This window comes from Schistocerca piceifrons, chromosome 2, assembly GCF_021461385.2.
Source record: "Schistocerca piceifrons isolate TAMUIC-IGC-003096 chromosome 2, iqSchPice1.1, whole genome shotgun sequence".
NCBI lineage: Eukaryota > Metazoa > Arthropoda > Insecta > Orthoptera > Acrididae > Schistocerca > Schistocerca piceifrons.
Window position 1 is genome coordinate 809,194,478 of NC_060139.1, and position 14,574 is coordinate 809,209,051.

Sequence of the window (14,574 nt, forward strand, 5' to 3'; positions counted from 1 at the left end):
ACATATTGGCCCCGCGTGTATACTGCTAGAATTACTTTTCAGATAAAGCACCTGAAATACGTCGCTAAGTATTATTACTTTAATGTTTTTACTTACCTACTGCTACTGTGTTTCAAATAAAAGGAACAATTATACTTATTTATAAACGAAGAAACTTGACAAACCGTGCGATCTCAGTCCGGGCGACAAGCATTTTTTCAGTGGCCAGACACTTGAAAAATCAAGCATATACGGTGCTACATCAGGTTCGTGTTCGCACCAGAAGAAGGAAGAAGAGTCCACCAAAAGCGGGTCTCTGTCTTTATTGCTTTTGTAATATTCCTTCCAAGACGTTGATACATAGTATCCATACAAGACGATTAAATAGAAACTTCTGCTTGTTCTGTTATGGTTAGGTGAATCATATCTTCTTTATTCCTGCCGGAATTATGACCAGAATCTCAATTTCGCTTTGGACCAGTTACATTATTTTCTTAATTTTAGCCTGGATTCAATAGGACCAGAACGCATGCTCATCGTATATTGGCAAGGACACCAATTTTTTAGTCACATAGGTTCAAAAATGGTTCAAATGGCTCTGAGCACTATGCGACTTAACTTCTGAGGTCATCAGTCGCCTAGAACTTAGAACTAATTAAACCTAACTAACCTAAGGCCAACACACACATCCATGCCCGAGGCAGGATTCGAACCGGCGACCGTAGCGGTCGCTCGGTTCCTGATTTAGTCACATTATCACTTTGTAGCCAGCCTTACTTATAGTCAGATGATCTCCTTAGTACTGCTTTGAACCAATTGCTTCTACTGATAACAACATACGATGGAAGAATTTAATCGAGCAGGTGCGAAAATTTATTTGAAACAGAGTAAAATAAATTACTATGGAGATATCGAAACGAGAATAATGTACGCTAACAATGAAGCTCGAGAAACAGTGGATGAGTTTTTGTGGTAGTGAGAGCATTTACGTAAGCCTGGGTGGATGGCAGAAGCAATAAACGAAGGAGTCATGTTGGCATGGACTGCTTATGGTGAAGTACATGGTCCAGTCACGTTAATGTGACCACCGCCTATGTCCAGTGTCATCGTGCAATAACCACAATGACCACTCACAGATGTAACATGACAACTTTACCAATGGAAGGTATATAAAGCGATATGAAGCGTGTCGTAGGGGGGGGGGGAAGAGGGAGGAGGAAGAGGAGGGGTATGGGAGGGGAACGGGGAAAACCATGATGTCGTCGTCGTAGTGCGAAAAAGGAATGTTTCACCGGAAGTCAAACGGACATGATCTTCGCATTCCGCAGTGATTAAGGTATACCGTAAATGAAAAATAGTGGTATGCAAACTGTGGCGCACGACAGGCCGTAAATGATGGGGGAGAACGACGGCTGCAGAGATGAGTATGGGCGAAAGACGTGCAACTGTTGAACAACTGATCCCCGGATGAACCAAGGGGTTACAAATAATGTCTCCTCACCTAACGTTTAGCGAAGGTTCCTGCGTATGCATCTAGACAGCAGGCGCCTGGTTCGTGAACCCATGTTAATTGCTGTTCGTAGGCGATGAAGGCTGAAATTTGATAGACGGTACAAGTTACTCAAAACAAATATCTCTAAAGTGTATCGTCTTGTGATTTCTGAAGACTGAAAATTGCGGTGTTTAATCTAAAACTGTCCTGGATAACAGCGAAGAACATTTATGTCATCATATATTTTCTTCGTTTGACCACGGTTGTCATTCCCATGTTACTTTTTGTTACGCGACGTGTTAGGAATATTTTCATTAAACGCGCAAAAGTGCACACAGCTTTAATCGAACCTGCATCTTTCGGAAACGATAACTCTTAATCAGTACAACTACGCGAATACCGTCTAAATCGCAACCGTGATCACAAAAGTGTTTCCTGACCCTGATTTTTATAAATGTGTAGACTTGAAAGCGAACAGCATTGCACCATCGCTGGCTCGCAACAATTGAAAGAAAACAAAACAGGGACTGAACAACTTTAAATTTTAACGCCGTCAGCGTTACGAAATCTGAAGGACGTAAGTTTATTACTTAAATATTCACAGGAAGAGAATTATTAAATTTTAAAGATTAAATCATAGCTAGAATTTAAAGCATTTTAGCATCATTACGTTTCTTTGCATTAGTACTTGAGTATCAGATACCATCATATCTATTTAAAAGAACTTTTATAATTATTATTAAAGCAATTCAGACGCCAGAAAGTGTCGGCTATTCCTATGATAGTATGCCAGATATGAATTCGCAGAAGAACAAATCACCGGAACAGATTGCTAGCCCCGTGAGGAGGGGGTCTTATTCCTCTGCACCTCGTCTCTCCCAATGGCGGTCTAACTGTCAAACAAGGGGATCACGTCTATTCGTCATTACCGATTTCTGCGAAATTTACACTGTATGCAGTGCTTGGTCAGAAATGAAAGTGATACAAGTCGGAGGTCCAGATAGCCATATGTTTAGAAAAAAATAGCCAGGTGCGAATAGGACTCTAGCACTGGTGGTTCTGCAATAATTTATTTATTTAGACAGTTCATCCATCTCTAATATCAAGAACCTCAACGATTTTTGCCTATTACCGACACTGGTACTGGCAGTTTGGAGATCCCGGGAATTCCAAGACTTTCGATAATGTTTTAATTTTTGATATCTGGTAACAGATGACAAAAGAAATTTTTTATCTTATTAAATAATAACAAATTCCTGATTTTATCCCCTTACTTTTTCTGTGAAACCTCGCTTCTAGGTCAACATGTTGTTCCCCGACAGCTTTTGATGAGTGTGTCTTCGAGTGTCAAACAATGTGACATAAATGGCAGGTGTTTTGATTACATTTGTTACACAGCCCAGGGGCTGGAAGACGACAGATTCGCGCCCTACCATCGGCGTAATGAAGAAGGTATCGAGATTCACCAGACGAAGCAACGCTCTGCAACTGCCGCAACGTCCAGTGCCGATGGTCATGTGGCCATTTCAGTCGTATTTCCGATGTTGTGGTGTTAATGCACGCGTGCGTCATGTGGAACCCAACCGTCAGGAGTGTTCCGTACACTGTGTGTTCAGACACACTTGTACTCTGCCGAGCATTAAGGTCTGATGATAGTTCCGCTAAAGTTCTCTGCCTGTCCTGTTTTAGCGGTATGCCCAGCCTACGACGTTCGGCATCTGTAACGAGGGATGGCCGTCCAACCCCGCGACGTCTGGACGTGGTTTCACCTAGGTTTACCACAGTGCTCCTCGAACACCTGACAGGTCGCGCAGTTTCACAAATGCTCGTACTGAGTCTCTGAGCCATCACAATCTGCCCTCGGTCAAATTCACATAGATCGCACGTCTTCCCCATTCTACACACGGACAGCACGCTTAGTGGTACTACAAGCAACTTGCTTGCTTCTGACTAGCCGTGATTCCTCGTCAGGCGACGCTGATATGGCCTGAACGGTTTTATATCGGTAGTAGGTCAGTGGTGATAATGTTCCGGCTGATCAGTGTGTGAAAATATTAATAAATGAAATATAATGAGCATTACTTCAGTTTATTGGCCACGTTTTTTTTCTTTCTTTCGGCCTTTGTCCAGCTTCAACTAAGCGGGGTCGGCCTTCTTATTACGGATTTGGCAGTGTTAGTTGCAGAGGGTGGCCGGATGCCCTTTCTGGTGCCACCTCGAACCTCCCCGGGATGTAAGTAGTTTACCCCATCTGTCTGCGTCTAGTAGAAAGCATGAAATAGTGCGAACATGTTCGAATGTCTGAGTCGTGTAACTGAGGCGGAACGTGGGGACCAGCCCAGTATTTACCTAGCGGGATGTGGTAAACCGCCTAAAAACCACATCCAGGCTGGCTGGCATACCGGCCTTCGTCGTTAATCTGTCAAGCAGATTCGATCTGGGGCCGGCGCGCGGAACTGTGTCCAGGAAGCACCGTATTAGAGCTCACGGCTAACCTGGTGGGTCGTTATTCGCTATGTGAGGAAAGTGAAAATTTAGAATTAAAAAAATTTCCGCATAGAGACTTGAACCCATGACCTTAGCATTACCTTTTCTACAATCTTCCCGCTGCGCCAACCGCTTGATCATCTGGGGCTCCTACGCAAGAGATGAAGATAACATGAATTCGGACGGTATGAGCTATGACTAGTAGGCGTGGCCTTTTGCCAGTTCCCTTTATTTACACTTGCGGCCTCCCGTTTTCTGCGGAAAATCAAAGAACTGTACGACAGGATTTAGTATTTAGTAAGAATATTACCCAATTCATTAGAAACTACGCAGTACGTTGTAGTACATGTGTATATGCTTTAATTCGTCTACAAAACACTAGTACGTGCCATTAGGACATACTCATCGTATCTGATGGAATTATTTGATTATTGCATCAGTAATATCATTTTACGTTAACTAAAGCAATACAAAACCAGATTATATACATCAAAACACTCCCACAATTTCTTTACATGGCAATAGGGTCCCATAAAATCTTAGAACTACGTAACAACACATCTATACAGCAGTCTGCAGGTTCTTTCTGTCCTCTATGGACATATAGGCTGAACTATCGGAGCCAAAGAGTTTCCTGTGCTACATGAGAGTACACATAAGTTCCCACAGCATTCCAGTGCAAAAATTCAACCCTGTGATATTCCATGGCTCTAGAAAGTGGACGAGACATTTAAGTCCCATCGGGCACGAAATGGTTAGGTGTTAACACTATATCTGGATTAAAGTGCGTAAACTGTTCACAAATTGCAGATTGGAAAAAAAAACACAATTCTTTCATACAAACATAATTCGTGTATGTATTTTCAGCTAATTGTGAGTAGTGGTGAAAGACTTTTGTTTCTCCCAAATGGATCCAATTGTGCTGTTCTGCTCGTCTTCAACGCAACTCACATCTGCTTTGCACAGCTCTAATAATTATCCTTTCAGATAAGACCCTGTTTCTGGATGTGTCACAAAAGACTAATGGTCCACGCAGCACGCGCAAAATCTCTGACAGCCAGCTGACATGAATGACGGAACGATAACGGCGTTATCTTCTGCTTTTGTTATGCTTGAAGTACTTCTGGTCGAGTTCTTCCAGTTTAAAATTGCTCACTGTCTTGGGTGCGATCGCTACCCAGTATCTTAGCTCTGATTTTAGAGACTTTGCCACGTAAAAAAAAAAAAAAAAAAAAATGGTTCCTTGCAACAGTGGTTTTGTCATAGCGAAAAACTGTGATTTTTTTGCATTAAATCGAATGACTAAATTACTGCACAGAGGTAATGTGCGAAATGACATCCTTCAAATTACTTGAAACTGTTCTCTCTCTCTCTCTCTCTCTCTCTCTCTCTCTCTCTCTCTCTCTCCCTCTCTCTTTCTGTCTCTCTCACTCTACGATAAGGAAATGTTAATGTTATTTTTGGCTAGCGTTCACTGGAGTGAATATGGCAGGTCTTTTAAAATAAGGCCTTATTGGTGCCTTAACAACAGTTTAGTTGAAGTGAAGGTCACTTGCGTAATATTGAAGTGAAATGAAAATTCCATGGTAACTGGAGGCTTTTCACAAATTTCCGATGAAAGCTTTTCTATTCTCATCCTGATCCTCCGGAAGTAGTTCTAAGTATAATGCTCAACTATTACCTTCCGATCCTACAGAATTTATTATGATAATCTATAGTAATATCAAGCAGACCTGGTTATTAAAACGAAAGTTTCATCTGGACACAGCTTGGCGTAATCCAGGAAATAGAAACTGTGAAACAACGTAAGCAATTTTTTTTAAATCCTATGAGGAGTTCCATTTCGTCTAGGAACGTCCAGACAATATCAATCACTCATGTGAAGGAATGCAAAGCCATTACGAGCTCTACTCGAGATTCAGTTTTATGGCATCCTTGAAAGGAACAATGATTTGGAAGATGAGAGAAAGTGAGAAAAGCCTCCATCACTAGATTTTTTAATGAAGTTTAGCAACAAAGTGAAAAGCAACACAGTACGTAATGCCAATTCGCGTATTAGTCCTTATGGCCACCCAGTGGATGCCTCTGCAAAAGATGCACGCAGTGTGTTCATTGACGAAAATGTTTTCTCTCCTTTTTGTCTGACAGGTAAAACCTTTAAAGATAACTGTAATAATATCATACTACACATAGCTCTCTGATAGTGATAATCAGCAAAAATCAGTACAGTGTGGCAACAAATGCTGAAAATGTAATAAGAACCTGCCATCCATCTGGTTTTCCGACAAATTTTATCTTCACAATTAAAACGAGACAGCTAGTGAGAAACATTCATAACATGACTCAATATTTGTCATATGCAGGTGTCGTCCGGGAGCACAAACGTTAGTATCTCGCAGCAGTACTCTTGTTGGTAAGAGCATTATCATTTTAGAACAAGGGACTGGGTTCACATCCCACTCAGAAATAAAATTTTAATGTCTTAGGAAGTTTCTTGATAGGGAGTCTTTCACTGAATTATGGTAAACTGATTCTAGAAAAACTTACTGACATAAATTTTTTGGGAGAAAGAGTAGTAAAACTTGTTTCATTACATAAGTATAAAGTTGCTGTCGACATCACGGTAAGTTTCTGCTGCTATAGCCAGTGGCGACGTCGTCGTTTTCTGGTTTAAATGTCAGTTATTATGTATTCGTTGAAAGCGCAAACCATCATAAATTTCTCTCACTTTAAATCCTTGTTTAGGGACCTTCTGAAAGTGGGTGAACTTCTGTGAAACAGGAGTACTGTTGACTGAATTTCATCCGGATTTACTGCCTGATGATTATCTGCTGACGACGCGTCCGTCGATGGGAAATTGGACTCCATCAATAAATATCACAGTATAATGAAAACCACGATCACAAAGAGCAAATGGTCTGTATTATCATGAGCTCATTTGTGTCGAATTAGCTCAGCCATTGATTCTCATTATAATGTTCTACGACACAAAACCACTGTGCTTGGACATGACTCCGATCTGCAGTGTTTAATCATTGTTTCCATATATTTTCACGTATGATTCTTTACTTCATAGGCAAACGTTTATAAAGAATGATAATAGAGGTTAGGGTATCCGGTACATGGTTAATATTTTGGTCTTCTACATTTACACCTACATACATACTAAGAAAGCCTCGCCGGCCGCTGTGGCCGAGCAGTTCTAGGCGCATCAGTCCGGAACCGCGATACTGATACGGTTCGAATCCTAAGGTTGGTTAGGTTTAAGTAGTTCTAAGTTCTAGGGGACTGATGACCTCAGATGTTAAGTCCCATAGTGCTTAGAGCCATTTGAGCCATTAAGAAAGCCTCCGTAAGGTTCATGGCAGAGGGCACTACGTACCACCTGTTCCAATAGCAAATAGAGAGAGGGAAAACGACTGTCTACGAGCTTCCATACGAGACCTAATTTGTCTCACCTTACCTTGGTGATCCTAACGCGAAATGTACCTTGGCGGCAGTAGAACTAATCTGCAGTCGGCCTCAAATGCCGGTTCTTTAAATTTCGGCAATACTGCCTCGTGGAAAAAGCGCTGTCTTTCTTCCAGGGATGAGTTCATAAATCACTTTGCGTGCTGGATAAACCTACCAGTACAAATCTAGCAGCATGTCTGTGAACTGCTTCGATTGCTTCCTTTAATCCGACCTGATGCAGGCCCCCAAATGTAGTAGCAGTACTCAAGAACAGGTCCTGTATGAACCACAGTTTCCCAAAATTCTCCCAATAGAACGAAGTCTAGCATTAGCCTTCCCTACTACCAACCTGACGTGCTCATTCCACTTCATACAACGTTACGTCTAGGTACTTGATCGATGTGATGGTGTCAAGCAGCTCCGTACTAATGCTGTAATCTAACGTTATAACATTGTTTTTCCTATTCATCCGATTTCATTTACATTTTTCTACACATAGAGCAAGGGGTCACTCACCACACCAACTAGAAATACTATCACCTTGTATCCTCCTTCAGTGACTCAGCGACATTGTCATCAGCAACAGCTGTAATTTGCTGTCCTCCTTGTTCGTCACATTTCCCTCCGCTACCAAACTAACTATTCCTAAATCCTTCAGCATGAGGTCTTTGAACCGATCCGTTGTTTTACGGAAGTTGTACCATAAATTTCCTTTTTATGCGCTGTCAGCCACTGCGTCTTCACTACGTATCCGATATACCCCACGTTTTACTACTGAGTAATGATATGCACCAAACGAAAAGTTCAAGTAACACAAACTTATTTTCTTTTCCAGTTTACGAATCATACTGATGCAGATTTCGCAGCTGTATTATTGATTTTGAGTGAAATGCCAGCACCAGATGTACTTTCCTTTCTATATTAAGTAACCCCAAGGCCGAAAACGATTGTGGTTATTAAAAAAAAGAAAAGGTGGTGGTATTTTATTCAAAAACTAAACTTGTATTTCAATTTAACAAATTTCTCCTTTTTAAAAATGTGTTTTGTCCTGCAACAAGTCTGCATGACACATCTTATTCAGCCATCGTCATTTTCCTCTCCAAACTAGGAAACTTTCAATGCATTATTTTCTAATAAAATTCCCTCAGTATTAAATCATTTAATTCAACTGCATAATGTTACTCTTGTTTTAGTGATTCAGCCTGCTGGGCTGTGGCAACGGAGAGAGATCTTGAGTGCTGTCCTCTCGTTTGTGGAATGTACAGTAAATCCTACATTTGCCATAAACTGTAGCAGTAGCTTCCACTGTTACCAAAGTCGTCATACTGTAACAAAATGTAACTTCACACGGACCATCGTGTCCATTCAGCAGTCATCTATACCCATAATTCTCTGGCCCTTTGCTTTATTATTGTTACTATCGGTGGTGGTAGTAGTAGTTGGATATAGGACATGTCAAAATATTTACAAATTTAGATTCATTTAAAAGAAGCTAATTCATATACACATATTTACAGACTTCTAGTTAGAGACAATCATTAGATTTACGCCTGGTATACAATACACTTTTTTACAAATTACTTATTAAATAATGTAATCTCACACTGTTCATTCATATCTCACTATCAGTCACTGCACACACTATACACACATTGTTTCGTAACACACACTACACACACACACACACACACACACACACACACACACACACACACACACACACACTGGTGATCTCTGAGCCATTTTCTGTACTGCAGCTTCCCATTTGCTATCCTGAAAAACTGAGCCCACATCCCTCCGTAATGAGTGAGATGTTGAGCTCAGAAAGAGGAAGAGGTTTTAGTATTATGCTACACATAGCTTGGGGGAAGTATTTCTAGAAAGGAAAAAAGAAGGAATGGAACATAAAGTGAAGGTGTTATGTGGAAGGTTGGATATTTCATAATCATTACTATTTATCTGTATAACATTTTTTACCAAACCCCTACTCTGTTTTAGCTAATTAATCCTTCAATGTATAAAATGTATTGCATAACAGGTACTTTTTAGCTGCCTTTTTAAATAACTGTATGTTAGCAATTTCTTTAATCTCTTTTGGTAATTTATTGTACAGTTTTAATCCTTGGTAGAAAATGCTTTTATGAGTTTTATGTTTATTTTTGCTTGGTAAGTGTAAGTTGAGTTTGTCTCTTGTTGCATGGTCATGGACAGAGCTGTTTGTGCAGTAATTCACAGTGTTATTTTTGATGTGTGCAGCTGACTGGTAAATGTATTCACATGGAGCAGTTAAAATCCCCAGCGTTCTGAACAGATCTTTACAATGAGCTCGACTTCTATTTTTGGTTATTAGTCTTATGGCTCTTTTCTGGAGTTTGAAATATTTGTTCCCCAAAAAAGAAATCCATAGCTAAGAATTAAGTGTACATATGAATAATGTGTAACTAAAAGACACTGCATGTTACACACTGATGGTAGGATTCTAAGGGCATAACATGCTTATAACATTCTATTTGCAAGTACCTTTATGCATTCACACCACTTCAACTGAGAATCAATATTCTTTCCTAGAAACTTTGCATTTGTTACACAGTCTATAGAGGTGTCATCTACATATTTCCTCTTCATACTGAAATTCATGGCATTAGTTTTCTTTATGTTCTATGTCACTTTTTTACTTATTGACCAACCATAAACTTCCTTGAGAGTTTCATTTGCTTTCTTGGCAAGCAGTTTTCTTATTTTCTCAGTGAATATTATATTGCTGTCATCGGCGAAGAGGATTTTTTCACCATGAGTAACACTACTGGGAAAGTCATTGATGTACATCAGGAACAGTATTGGTACTAATATGCTAGCTTGCAGAACCCCTGTAATAATGTATTTTGGTTCTAGTAAGTGTTTTACTAAATGTTTAGGTCTATTTGAAGTATGTGTTATCTCTACTCTTTGTACCCTATCTGTTAGGTATGATCGATACCAGTCATTATTCCTAATGCTTTTAATTTATTTAATAGAATCTTTTAGTTGATTGTATCAAACGCCTTAGAAAGATCCAAAAATATGCCTGTGACACACTCATCTTTATCAAGAGCATCGAGTACAACTTTTGGGAATTCTACTATGGCTGACTCCGTATTTTTGCCACTTCAGAAACCCAATTGTGATTCGTTTAAAACATTGTATTTATTCAGGTAATTCATTAATCTGTCTTTCATAATTGCTTCTATTATTTTTGAGAATGCTCACAGCAGGGAAATGGTCCAGTAATTTTCTGTGTCTTCTGCATTACCTTTCTTATCCAAAGACACAACTCTTGCCTCTTTTAACTGCTCTGGAAATGTCCCTGATGTGAAGGATTCATTTATTATATTTGTTAAGGGGCCTTATATAACCCTGATGCATTGTTTCAGTACACACATTGGTCCTTCACCTAGCCCTACTGACTTTATACTTTTTAGTTTTTGAATTTTTTTACTGACGTAATTCTCAGTGGTTGGAAGTAACATCATTGTATTTAGTGCAACATTATTTACAGGTTTTATATTTGTTTGGGGGAATTTTTGCTGTAACTTCTCTGCAATACTTGAAAAACGATCTTTTACATAGTTTGCTAAGTGCTGTAGATCATTTATTACTATATCCCCCTCCCTTAGCACTAGGTTATTCAGCATTTGTTTACCTCCCCCATTTCTTTTTTTAACATCCCAGACTGCTTTGCTTTTATTCTCTGCATTGTATATGATTTTGTCATTAAATGACTTTTTCAGCAATCAGCACTTTCCTATAGATCTTTTTGTATCTATGATACAAATTTAAGAATTCTGGATCACTGCAATTTTTTTCATGGAACTGAGGTGTTTAAGTGTTTGTGAGGACTTCGTAGTACCTGCTGTCATCCATCTGTTTTTGTGAGATGTTGATAAAGACATGCATACTTTTGGAAATGCCTTTTCAAAATTCAATATAAACAGCGTGGAGAATTTAGAGAATTTCATATTCACATTGGTTTCCCTATACACTTCATCCCAGCTTTGTTTTGCTAGTTCTTTTGAAAAATCTTTAATTCTGATTTCTGATAGATGTCGGTTGTAGGCTCATAGATTAGGGAATGATTCGATGCCTGTCTTTACTGTTGTTATTTGACAGAGATGGTCTGATAGTCCAAGATATTTTACAGCTACATCACATATTTCCCTGTCCATATTTGTGGCCACATGGTCAATTACTGATGAAGTCGTTATGGTAACCCTTGTTGCACTATTGAAAAATAGGGAGATGCGAAAACTTTGAAGGATGTTTATGAAGGTGCGGCTGGATTCATTTATGATGTTAGTGTAGGTGTTAACGTCCCCACACAGAATTATGTACCTAGAACTTCTGTTAACTTATTGAAAAAAGTGTCCACACTACCAATGGGGGATCTATACACACACAGAATGATTAATTTCTTGGTGATATCAAGCCCTGTAAATTCAATAGCTGATATTTCAAAGTGTTTCTCTTCACTTACGGTACTGAGGTCATGTCTTGATTTGAGCTGTGTTCCTTATCTGATACAATTGCATGATCCTCCACTCCTTGAAGTAGTTCTGTAGTAAGAGTCTGCCTTTTCGTACAATGATAATACTACATGTTGGATTTTGTGTCGCTACACCAGTGTTCAGTAATACAAACTACTGTTCTGTTCAAAGACTGGAGCTCACTTCTAATAGTTGTATTTCATGTTTTATTGATTATGTGTTTCCATGGAGGATTGTTAAGTCTGTGAAATGCCCATGTTAGTCTTTCCAACAGTTTGTTTTTCTTTGTGACATCTTTTGTATGTGATATTTGAGGTGTTAAAATCTGTCTTGCGAGTGATTGTTTCAGTTTTTTTTAAGTGCTGGAGATACTCTTAAGGCAGCTGAATTATCATAAAAAAGACCTACCTTCCATACCTATGGCAACAGGTATTTAACCATGTGTGGTCCGGGATCCACCCCCTATACCACCAGTCAGTTATCGAGTGCCCACACCTTGAAAATATCGTTTTCTAAAGCGTCTTGTTCCAAACGCTCTTACATCATGGCCTTCCATGTTCCTAAATATTATGAATTTCACTCCCTCCAACGATCTAGCTTTCAATACCCGCAGTCGTTTTGAGATTATCATCGACTTCAAAAGATGCACTGTGCTCAATACATGACATCAAAAGTGACGTTGACATTGTCATAACAAGGAACATTTCAACGTAACATTTCTACATCTGTAATTATTCTCTGAGTTTATTGTCATCAAGCGTAAAGCCAATCAGTATCATAAATCTGAATTATTTTTAATACAAACGACGTTAGTTTGAAAAGTTCTCGGGATCACCACCAGAGGTCAGTGCTACCGCAATGAGTTGTTCACGTGATATTCGTTCGAATGTTGCCTGTAAACACATGCTACGTCAGTGCTCTTGGAAGAGAGCTGTGGCGGTGACGTGGCTTTGTTGTTGTTGTTGTTCCTGCGTAGTGATTTGCGAAGATGGAAAAAATTGAGTTTCGAGCAGTGAATTAGAGATTTGTTAAGAAAGGTATGAAAGCAAAGCACATTCATGTCGATTTCCAGAATACACTAAGGGACACTGCCACTTCATATTCAGCTGTTGGCAAATGGACAAATGAATCGAAATTTGGTCGGGAGAGCTTAGATGATGATCCGTGCAGTGGTCTGCCAAGATGTGTCACTACTCCGGAAATCATTGCAAAAATGCACAAAATGGCCGTGGAGGATCGCTGATTGAATGTGTGTGAAATTCGTCACTGATCTGATTGGAGGCCGCAGATGATTTTTTTGGAGATCTGTGTATGATGCACTGGTTACAGTGGTGCGTCTAGGCATGTAATGCTCCAAAATGATGCATTTTTCGTCCCAAAAGAGAGTCAGCATAACCTTCCCTGCTGATGGTTCTGTTCGAAACTTCTTTGGTTATAATGATGAGGAATGGCGCCATTCCTTGCTCGCTCTCTTCGTTTCCAGTTGGTGGAGTGAACCCAGGTTTCGTCCCCAGTAACGATTTTTGCAAGAAAGCCATCACCTTCTCGTTCAAAGCGCCGAAGAAGTTAATCACAAGCATCAACACGTCGTTCTCTCGTTTCAGGAGTCAGCTGCCGTCGCACCCATCTTGCAGACACTTTGTGAAACTGGAGCACATCATGCACAATGTGGTGTGCTGACCCATGACTAATCTGTAAACATGCTGCAATGCCATTCAGTGTCACTCGACGGTTTTCCTTCACTATGGCTTCAACTGCTGCAATGTTCTGTGGAGTTACAACTCGTTGTGCCTGGCCTGGACGGGGAGCATCTTCCACTGAAGTCACACCATTTGCGAACTTCCTACTCCATTCGTAGACTTGCTGCTGTGACAAACATGCATCACCATACTGAACCTTCATTCGTCGATGAATTTCAATAGGTTTCACACCTTCACTACGCAAAAACCGAATAACAGAACGCTGTTCTTTCCTGGTGCAAGTGGCAAGTGGGGCGGCCATCTTTATACTGATAGTGCGACGGTATGTGTTCATCTGCACTATGCTGCCACCTACAGGCCATTCTGCACGTTGTTTGTAGCACGCTTACCAACTTACAGGATAACGGCGCGAAATTTCGATTTGTTATTACAAATTTAGGGTTTTCATTTGAGTCACCCTCCTACGATGAAACAAGCTCAGCAGTGGAATTAATGGTACGGTGTACACAGTGTTTACCCGAATGACGTCCTCTGGTGGAATACTTGCAAAGAGAACACACTAATACTCAAGACAAAAGAAAACATGTTTGAGCAGTGGACTGCGGGAAAGTCTCTCATGGTAGTTTGTACACTGACCGCAGTTTTATATCGCCTTTGAAACTGTTTTGTTTAAACACGTTGACTTTATCCCCTTGATGTAAGCATACAGAGGGCGACAGGTAACATGCTTGCCGACACTCCTTTATAATTCCAGACTTCGTGATGTACAGGGGCTGGAAAATCACCATGAGAAAAGCGTTTTTCAACATAAATTTGGATAATTTCAGAATAAAAACAATCTTGATTGCGAATTTATCTAATATCGATCACGTGTTACACACTTTTAGTTAATCATCAGATTGTGTAAAAGCAGGTAGAGATGTAATCCATCCATTATAAATCC

General features: G+C 39.9%; 1 protein-coding gene across 1 annotated transcript in view; it reads right to left on the reverse strand.

Moving 5' to 3' along the window:
- LOC124775884 (suppressor of lurcher protein 1-like) overlaps positions 1 to 14,574 on the reverse strand; it is a 310,233-nt gene that overhangs the window by 122,965 nt on the left and 172,694 nt on the right. The gene's annotated exons all lie outside the window — the stretch shown is intronic.